At 39.3% G+C, this 9,564-nt stretch overlaps 1 pseudogene; it reads left to right on the top strand.

Annotated features, from left to right (window-relative positions):
• The first annotated feature begins 1,154 nt into the window (after positions 1 to 1,154).
• On the top strand, positions 1,155 to 1,916 carry LOC118605119 (annotated as a pseudogene).
• The last annotated feature ends 7,648 nt before the right edge of the window (positions 1,917 to 9,564 follow it).

Raw genomic sequence — 9,564 nt, 5'->3', positions numbered from 1 at the left:
AAAATTAGAGGCTTATATTGTGTTGGCTGGTCCAAGTGCAATAGTGTCTACAATTAATTGATCACAGCCAGTTACAGATTTCTTTGTTCCTGGTCCCGACGGGAATCTCCGAGGCCTCGACGTCTGGATAAAAGGTACCTTTCTGTTCCTGTTTCTGTTGACCAGTCACCAGGGATCCATGGAGAGACTGGACGCAGTCATATCTCCCAGACTGTGGCCAGGCTGCAGGACACTGCCTCCTGTGCCCTATTGTCAGGTCCTGTTTATTGTCTTTGGTCTTGTCTAGGTTGTAGGTGGCAAACTTCTCTGGGTCCACCTATACCCCAGTAATTGTTCTTGTCTGAGTGTCTGTTTTGTGTTCTCTGTGCAAGTGATAGGGGGAAACCAGAGTTCACAGAAGACACCCTTGGGGTGTCTCCTGTGACATTACAAAGAAGGATTTGCATGAGAGCTGGAGAGCACTGCCTACAGTTGGGTGCTCAAGCTGATAATCTTGCAGTCTTCCGAACAGAATGCTGGGGTAGGTCACTTGTTTTCGTTAAGCATGGGAGGATTTAAAAATGTTACAGAACCTGTGGATGACACCTCTCCACCTGATTTACTATGGTGTGCCACTCCGAAGGTTCAGACGCTTGAACATTGGGTTCAGTGGACTCAGTGTGAAGCTGAACAGGCTCGGGTTTTAGTTAATACTTCCTATGGAAGAGTCATTGATTGGAGTCCTTCTGGCTCCACCCGAGTGAAAGGAGAAAGTGTAATTTGCGGTGGCACCGAGAGGTAGAGAGTGGTTCAGTAAGCATTTCATCACACGGAACTTGCAATAATACAGTCATCTGGCATGATGGGGGGGTTCCCTCTCCTCCCCATCACTCCAACTGCCCCATCAAGGGCTACAGATTCATGTATGGAAGTTAGGGGCTGCTTTATTTCCCATGCATGCCTGGAAGGGTTCCATAAGTCAATCTGGGAATTCTTCTCATATCGCCTTTCATCAAAATATTACTCAATTTGCTCAAGCCTGTGTTCGACTCCCCTATATCATTATGAAGTGGAATGAAACTTTAGGTTATATTTCATGTAAAAACTGTTCCTTTTATACTTGTATTAACTCTTCTATTCCTTTTAACAAATCACATGAACGTTCACATATTCTTAGAGCTAGAACTGGAGTATGGATGCCGGTTAAATTATCTCGACCCTGGCAGGACTCCCCTGCCACTATGATATTGCAGCAACTGATGGACCATGTTAAAAGAAGAGCTAAAAGATTCCATGGCATGTTGATCGCTGCTATTGTGGGTATCATCACTGTTACTGCTGCTGCTGCTGCTGCTGCTGCTGCGGCTGGAGTGGCTCTGCATCAATCTGTACAGATTGCTGAATATGTTAGAACCTGGCATTGGGATGCTGAACAATTATGGACTTCTCAAAGACAAATTAACTCCGTATTGCAGAGTCTCAAGTGGCAGATTTACAGCAAGCAGTTATATTGTTAGGAAATCAAATTATTAGTTTGGAGAAACGGATACAACTTAAATGTGATTAGAATACAACTTCCTTTTGTATAACTCCTGTACCATATAATGAAAGTATGTTTGAATGGGATAAAGTAAGATAGCATATTTTGGGGTACGGTAATGCTTCAAGTTTAATTACAGACTTATAAACACATATTGTTGATACTTTTCAAAAACAGCTTCCTGAATTACAGGGGATTGCAGTGCTACAAAGCATGGTGATGGTATTAAAGATTTAAATCCTAGTCCACAAATTCATGGGTTAATGGGTTCATCTATTGCTTCTTGGATAGTAATTTGTTTGTTACTTGTTCTTCTTTATCTAGTCTAAAAGAGATTCTCAAGAAGCCAAGGATTAAGAAAGACTCAGGCCGCTGTGTTCTCAGTAATGCTGAATAAAATTCAGCAAAAAGAAAAGGGGATATGTTGTAAGAGACGCCTGCAGTACAGAATGTTCCTAGCAACAAGAGCAACAAGAACATCGGAAGTAGATGTGGACTTGCACACAAGGACACATTGCAGGGAGGGTGCACATACCTGACGGATTCCGAGACTTCTTGCTCTAGGGACTAGAAAAAGATATTTAAGAGGAGATAGCTAAGAACACGGAGGTGACTTTGAGGCTAAATTGGGAGTTGGCTGTAGATTGTATCTGCTGACCTGAGAGTAACTATTGTTAAATTAGACAGCCAGCATTGTTGTGAAACTTAATAAAAGGCCATGGAGATAGGGGTTGGGGATGCTAGCATTGCCAATCCTTCTCTCCTTTATCCATGTAAGTTAAACGTTTCCAGACTCTGACTCTTCTTCTAAACTGTCTCTGCAACAAGGATCGAATCAGAGATTTGGAAGACAACATAGCAGAAAATACCTAATCAGAAAAGCAAAAAGAAAAAATAATCAAGAAATGAGAATAGTTTAAGGAACCTCTGGAACAACATCAAGTGTAACAACATTCACATCATAGAAATATCAGAAGAAGAAAGAGAGCAAGGAATTGAAAACCTAACTGAAGAAATAATGATGGAAAACTTCCCTAACCTGGCAAAGGAAACAGACATACAAGTCCAGCAAGCACAGAGAGTCCCCGAAAAGATGAACCAAAAGAAGCCCACACCAAGACACATCGTAATTAAAATGTCAGAGGATAAAGACAAAGAGAGAATCTTAAAAGCAGCAAGAGAAAAGAAGCTAGTTACATACAAGGGAGCTCCCATAAGACTATCAGCTGATTTCTCAACAGAAATTTTGCTGGCCAGAAGGGATTGACACAAAATATTCACAGTGATGAAAAGCAAGGACCTACAACCACGATGACTCTACCCAGCAAGGATATCATTTAGAATTGAAGGACAGATAAAGAACTACCCAAACAAGATAAATCTTAAGGAACTCATCATCACCAAACCAGCATTACAAGATATGTTAAAGAGACTTCTTTAAGAGTAAGAAGAAAAAAATAAAAAATATGAATAAGAGAATATTGGAGAGAAAAATTTCATAATGACAAAGGCAAACACACAATAAAAGCTGTAGGTCAACCAACACTAAAGCTAATACAAAGGTTAAAAGGCCAAAGTAGGAATATCATGTATGACTACAACAGTAAAATAAGAGGTACACACATAGAGAAGAAGTAAAAAAAAATGATGAAAAATAAATGAGAGGGTGAGTAAAAATGGTAGTGATTTTAAAAGGTGTTTAAACCTAAGCAACTATCAACTTAAAATAGTCTGTTATAAACATAGTTGCTACATATGAAGCATGTGATAACCACAGACCAAAATCTACAAGAGATATACGAGAAATAGAAAGGATCCAAACACAACACTACAGAAAGTCATGAACATACAAGAGGAGAGAGCAAAAGAATAAGAAATAAACAAAGAACTGCAAAAACAATCAGAAAACAATAAATAGCAATAATTACATACCTAGCAATAATTACTTTAAATATAAATGGATTAAATGCTCCAATGAAAAGATGAATGGATAAAGAAGAGGTGGTACATCTATACAATAGAATATTACTCAGCCATAAAAAAGAATGAAATATTACTATTTGTGACAACAAATAGAGGGTACCGTGCTAAGTGAAATAATTCAGATGAAAAGACAAATACCATATGATTTCACGTATTTGTGAAATCCAAGAGACAAAATAAACCAACAAACATAACGGAAATAAACTCGTAGATACAGAGAACAAACTGATGGTTGCCAGGTGAGAGGGAGGTTGAGAGGCTAGGTGAAAAGGGTGAAGGGTGTATAGGAATATCATCAATAATATCAATACTATATATTGTATCAGGTGGGTTCAAGGCTTATTGGGGGGATCACATTGTAAATTATGTAAATGTCTAATCACTATGCTGTACACCTGAAACTAATATCATATTGAATGTCAACTGTAATTTTAAAATATTTTTAAATTTTTTTTTGAAAAGGAGGTGATTGCTTTTTATACACTGATGTAGAGAGATGTCCATGAGATATCGTTAAGTGAAAAAAAGCAAGTGACTGAGCAAGTGATCCCCTTTAAGTGAGAAAAAAAGGAAGGCAGGGAGGGAGATGTGCAGGAGGAATAGGTCAAGGGACCTGCCACTGTGCCCGGCATGTTGCTCAGGTGTCAGGGCTCATTTAAACGAAGAAGGGGGAGACCCCTTAGGCAAGTTTTCCACACAAGGCCAGCAGCCCTGACCCCTCCCTCATGGGCCACCCAACCTGTTCGTCCTCATTCTCTCCCAGTGCACACGGTCAGACTGTGACCTCATTTTCCTGAGATTGGCCCACATGGGGACAGTCCCTGTCCTCAAATACTTAACAACTGATGTGGGAACAGGATTTGATTCCTTCTGCCTATCTCTGGGGGATGTATTTAGGAACACAAATTTTCAAGTGGTTCCACTTTGTTTGAAGTAACGTGCTTTTGAAGACCCCGCATAATTGGAACATACATTTATGAAGACTAATTTTCCCCTTTGACCTTGAGAGAGAGAAAGAGAGAGAGAGAGAGAGAAAAAGAGAGAGAGAGAGAGAGAGAGAGAGAGAGAGAGAGAGAGAGTGTGTGTGTGTGTGTGTGTTCTTGGTGCTCAGCACTCTACGGCTGCTGGCGCGCATTTCTACATTCACAGTATCTTTCCTCTTCTCCCTGTTCTCGCTTCCATCCACAGACCCTCTTGGACTGCAGCATGGCTTTGTCTGCTTCATAACCTTTCACCACATGTAATTTCAAGCTCTGATTCTTATTTGTGTTTTTCAGGTCTGGCATTAATGCTGCCACCTAAAGAATAAAAAGCTTATACTGTGACAAGCATAGTCACAGAAACCACTTGCAGAATGTGAGATGCAGAAGATACAATACACAGCCTGGGTTGCAATATAACTGAGCAACCATGGCAACGGTTTGGTTATTGCCTAATGGCGTCACCATGTGGCCATAGTGTGCCATCTGGCCACGCACTCAAGACCAGTCATCTTTAAAATCTACTGCTTTACTTAATTTTTTTAATTTAGGAAGATTCACTTTATCTTCAAAAATTGTGCACTAAGTGAGACTATGAATGGTTTTCCGCATGCAATTTCCAATTCATATAATCTATATGTATAGAAAATAAGAGTGCTCCAGAAAGGACTTGAGCTGAACTACTGGAAAGAAGAACTGAATGGACAATGCAAGTCAAGAGTGTCTGTCTTTCCTCTTCTCACTTGTGCTGGGGTGCTTGTGCCCAGAGAAGAGACCCTCTTTAGAGTAGGTGACAGATCCAGTCACAGCGGTTATATTTACCAGTGCTGACTGTGGCCAGCCTCTGTGCTAAGCACACATGCATTTATTTAATTATTTACTTAGTCATTCAAATGGTGTTTTTTGCACTTCCACCACGTGGCAGGCACTCAAGACATAGGAGTGAAAGAGCAGGGGAGTGTTGCTGCTCTGTAATCCATTGGCCTCATCACAACCCTGGGAGGGAGGTGCATTTTCAGTCTTTCTTTTCATCTTGGGAAACTGAGTCATGGAGCAGTGAACCGATTTGCCCCATAGCATGACTCAGGTTAGTGGTTTGGAGATGCCTCTGGCACCTGTGGTCCCCTGCAGAAGCCATCTCTTGGAGAATGTGTCATGTAGGCAGGAAGGGTGAGGAGGAGCCAGGAGAGCTTTGCCTGTGTCCATTCAGTCGCTTACTCAACAGGGGCACATCAGTCCCATCTAAGGAGCTCTTGGTGATACAATGGACAACCCGTCAGGGATACCCAGTGGGAATGTTAGGTTGGACGGGCCTTGAGAGGTGACGCAGCTTGCACTCCAGCCTAGCACAGCAACCTCCGCAGAGGACCTCTGCTTTGGCTTGTATACTTTCAGTGACAAGGTACTCGGCCTTTATAAAGCAGCTGATGAGACAAGCCAAATTTCCCTTTACAGTTGACGAAAAATACAGAAGTCTCATGAAGAAGTGAACCTATATTTTCAATTAATATTTTATACACTCAGGAAATTAAGATGTGGGTATTCCTTTGCCCAAAATGCCAAGTACTTAAAACACCTATATTGAGTAGTCCCCGCCCTCCAGACCATATTTTAAAGTTGCGTCTGCTCTAGATTTGTTTCCAGGTTCCCCGCTCTATGCTTCTATCTCTGTGCCAGTACCAAACCATCCTAATTATTATGGCTTCAAAATCAATCTCATGTCTGCTGTAGCAAGTCACACCTCTTTATTTTTCTCTTTTAGAAGCGTCTCTGTGGTTCTAAACAAATTTCGTGTCTGTTTTAATATAGGTTTTAATATTATTTAAATATGGCTGGGCCAACAGATGATGAGACAACTGGCATTGAAAAGACTCCAGGTACATGTTGCCCCACAATGGGGGCCACACAGGAAAGGTGGGGGGTGGCAAGCAGGAGGCGGAGGGAGAGGGGGAACTGTGGTCAAGAGCCTTTATTGCAGTTTCTTTAGGAAGAAACAGGTGAGGCCAGGTAAGCAGGCTTAGGATTGGCCAGAGTGAATGGTTTCCATGGGCTCAGGGGCTTAGCGGCTGCTCCTAGCCTTCTGGTGCTCATGTCTGGGTGATCAGGCCTGCGGCCCAGGTGTGAGAGCCTGTTAAGTGGATGCTTGGGGTAGGGGCTCTGGATTAGGGGTTTGCATATGACAGGCTCTCTCATTATTGGTTCACTATCTCTAGGAACTGGCTGATCCTGGGAGAGTCAGTCTCTCCAGAGTCACCAAGGCCCCAAATGTCATAGCTTCAGAATCCAGAGAATGACAAATATGATTAATACCATATCTGTTTAAACATATATTTTAAAATTTACTTGTAATAAATTATCTGTAATATGTAGTTTTATAAATTTTATCAAATGCATAGATGGGTGTGTCAACTACCATCCATAATCACGAGACACAACAAATCCATCAATTCCCCCAAATTCCTTCATGCAGTCCCCCAGCCCCAACCTATGGCAACAGTAAATCTGGTTTGCCTTTTTCAGAATATCATATAAATATAATTGTGCGTAGGTAGGCAGCTATTCAGAGTGGCTTCTTTCACTTAGCATTATGCTTTTGAGAGTGATTTAAATTATTGTTAACAGTAATCAGTTCCTTTCTGTTGAGGTAGAACTCCCATAACAAAATTCACTATTCTAAACATTTTTAAAGTATACCATTCCATGAGATTTAGTACTTATAATGTTGTGCAACTATCACTACTCTCTAGTTCCATAACATGTTTTCATTTCCCCAAAAGGGTTTGAGGAATTTACTTATAAGAGGATTTACTTATAAAGCAGTCAAGTCTATTCCCGCTCTTCTCATCTCCTGTCAACCAAAGATCTGCTTTTGGTCTCTAATTTGCTTATTCTAGGCATTCATGTAGATAACTCTATACAATATGTGGCCTTTTGTGTCTGGCTTCTTTCACTTAACATGTTTTTCAGGTTCACTCAGGTCATAGCCTGTGTCAGAGCGCCATTCTTTTTGGTGACTGAATAATATTCTGTTTTATGAATGGACCACATACATATTGCTTGCCCATTCATCCATGGGTGGACATTTAGGGTGTCTCCACCTTCTGGTTACTGTGGATAGTGCTGCTATGACCATGTGTGTAGAGGTATGTGTTCAATTCTTTTAGGTACATACTTAGGAGCAGAATTGCTAGGTTATATGGCAATTCTAGCTTAATTTTTTGAGGAACCATCAAGCTGTTTTCCTTAGCAACCACACCATTTTACATTACTACCAGAAATGTGTGGGGCCTTCAATTTCTCCATGTCTTGGATGACATTTGTTATCTTTTGCTTTGTTGATAATGGCCATCCTAGTGGACGTAAAGTAGAATCTCATTGTAGTGTTGGTTTGCGTTTTCCAAATGATTGATCATACTGAACATCTTTTCATGTGCCTGTTGGCCATTTGTATATCTTTATTAGAAAAATGTCTATTCAAATCCCTTGCCCATTTTTTAATTGAGTATTTTGTCTTTTTGTCATTGACTTGTAGGAATTCTTTATATTCTATATACTAGAACTTTACCAGATATATAATTTGCAAATATTTTATCCCATTCTGTGAGTTGTCTTTGCACTCTCTTGATAGTGGACTGTGAAACACAAACTTTTTAATTTTGATGAAGTCCAGTTTATTTTTTCTTTGTTACTTATACATTAGGTGTCATACCCAAGAAACCATAGTTAAATCCAAAGTCAAAAAAGACTTACCACTAAATTTTATTCTATGAGTTTTAAAGTTTTAGCTCTTACATTTAAATCTTTGATCCATTTTGAGTTAATTTTTATTTATGGCATGAGACTGGGATCCAGTTTCTTTCACATGTTGGATATCCCTCTGTCTCAGTACCATTTGTTGAAGACATTATTTTTTTGCCACTGAATTATCTTGGGCACCAAGGTTGCAAATCAATTGACCATAGATGTAGGAGTTTTTTTCTGGATTCTAAATTCTATTTCATCATTCTTTCTATCTATCCTCATGCCACTACCACAGTCTTGATTACTGTTATTTTGTAATAAGTTTTGAAATCAAAGATTGAGTCTTCCAACTTTGTTTTTATTTTTTCAAGAGTATTTGTCTATTTAGGTTCCCTTGGAATTCCACTTGAATTTAAGGTTGACTTTTCCATTTCTTAAAAAAAAAAATTGCCATGGTCCAAACTCATTCTATAAGGCCAGCATTACCCTGATCCCAAAACCAAAGACACCACAAAAAAATTAAGTTACAGGCCAATATCCCTGATGAACAAGATGCAAAAATTGTTAACAAAATATTAGCAAACCAAATTTAACGATACATTAAAAAGATCATACACCATGACCAGGTAGGACTTATTCCAGGAATGCAAGATGGTTCAATAACTGCAAATCAATCAACATGACATACCACATTAGCAAAATGAAGGATAAAAATCATATGATCATCTCAATAGATGAAAAAAAAGCATTTGACAAAATTCAAGATCCAAAATTCAGCTCTCAACAAAGTGGATATAAAAGGTACTTACCTCATCTTGACAGAGGCCATATATGACAAGCTCACAGCTAGCATCATAGTCAATGGGGGAAAGCTAAAAACTATTTCCCTATGATCAAGAACAAGACAAGGATGCCCACTCTCACTACTCTTATTCAACAAGTATTGGAAGTCCTAGCCCCATCAATTAGACAAGAAAAAAAGGTATCCAAATTGTAAAGGAAGAAATAAAATTGTCACTACTTACAGATGACATGATAATGCATATAGAAAACCCTAAAGAGCCCACCAAAAAACTGTTAGAATAAATGGATTTAGTAAAATTACAAAATACAAAATTAATATTCAGAAATAGGTTGCATTTTTATACACAAATAACAAAATATAAGAAAGAGAAATTAAGATAACAAACCCATTTGCAGTTGCACCAACATAAATAACCAAGCAGGTAAAAGACCTGTGCTCTTAAAACTATAAGATGATGATGAAATAAATTGTTAAGGACACAAATAAATGGAAGGATATACAATGCTCATGGATTGGAAGAATTAATATCATTAAAA

This window comes from Rousettus aegyptiacus, unplaced genomic scaffold (assembly GCF_014176215.1).
Source record: "Rousettus aegyptiacus isolate mRouAeg1 unplaced genomic scaffold, mRouAeg1.p scaffold_m13_p_7, whole genome shotgun sequence".
Lineage (NCBI taxonomy): Eukaryota > Metazoa > Chordata > Mammalia > Chiroptera > Pteropodidae > Rousettus > Rousettus aegyptiacus.
This window is presented reverse-complemented; position numbering and strand designations above follow the sequence as displayed.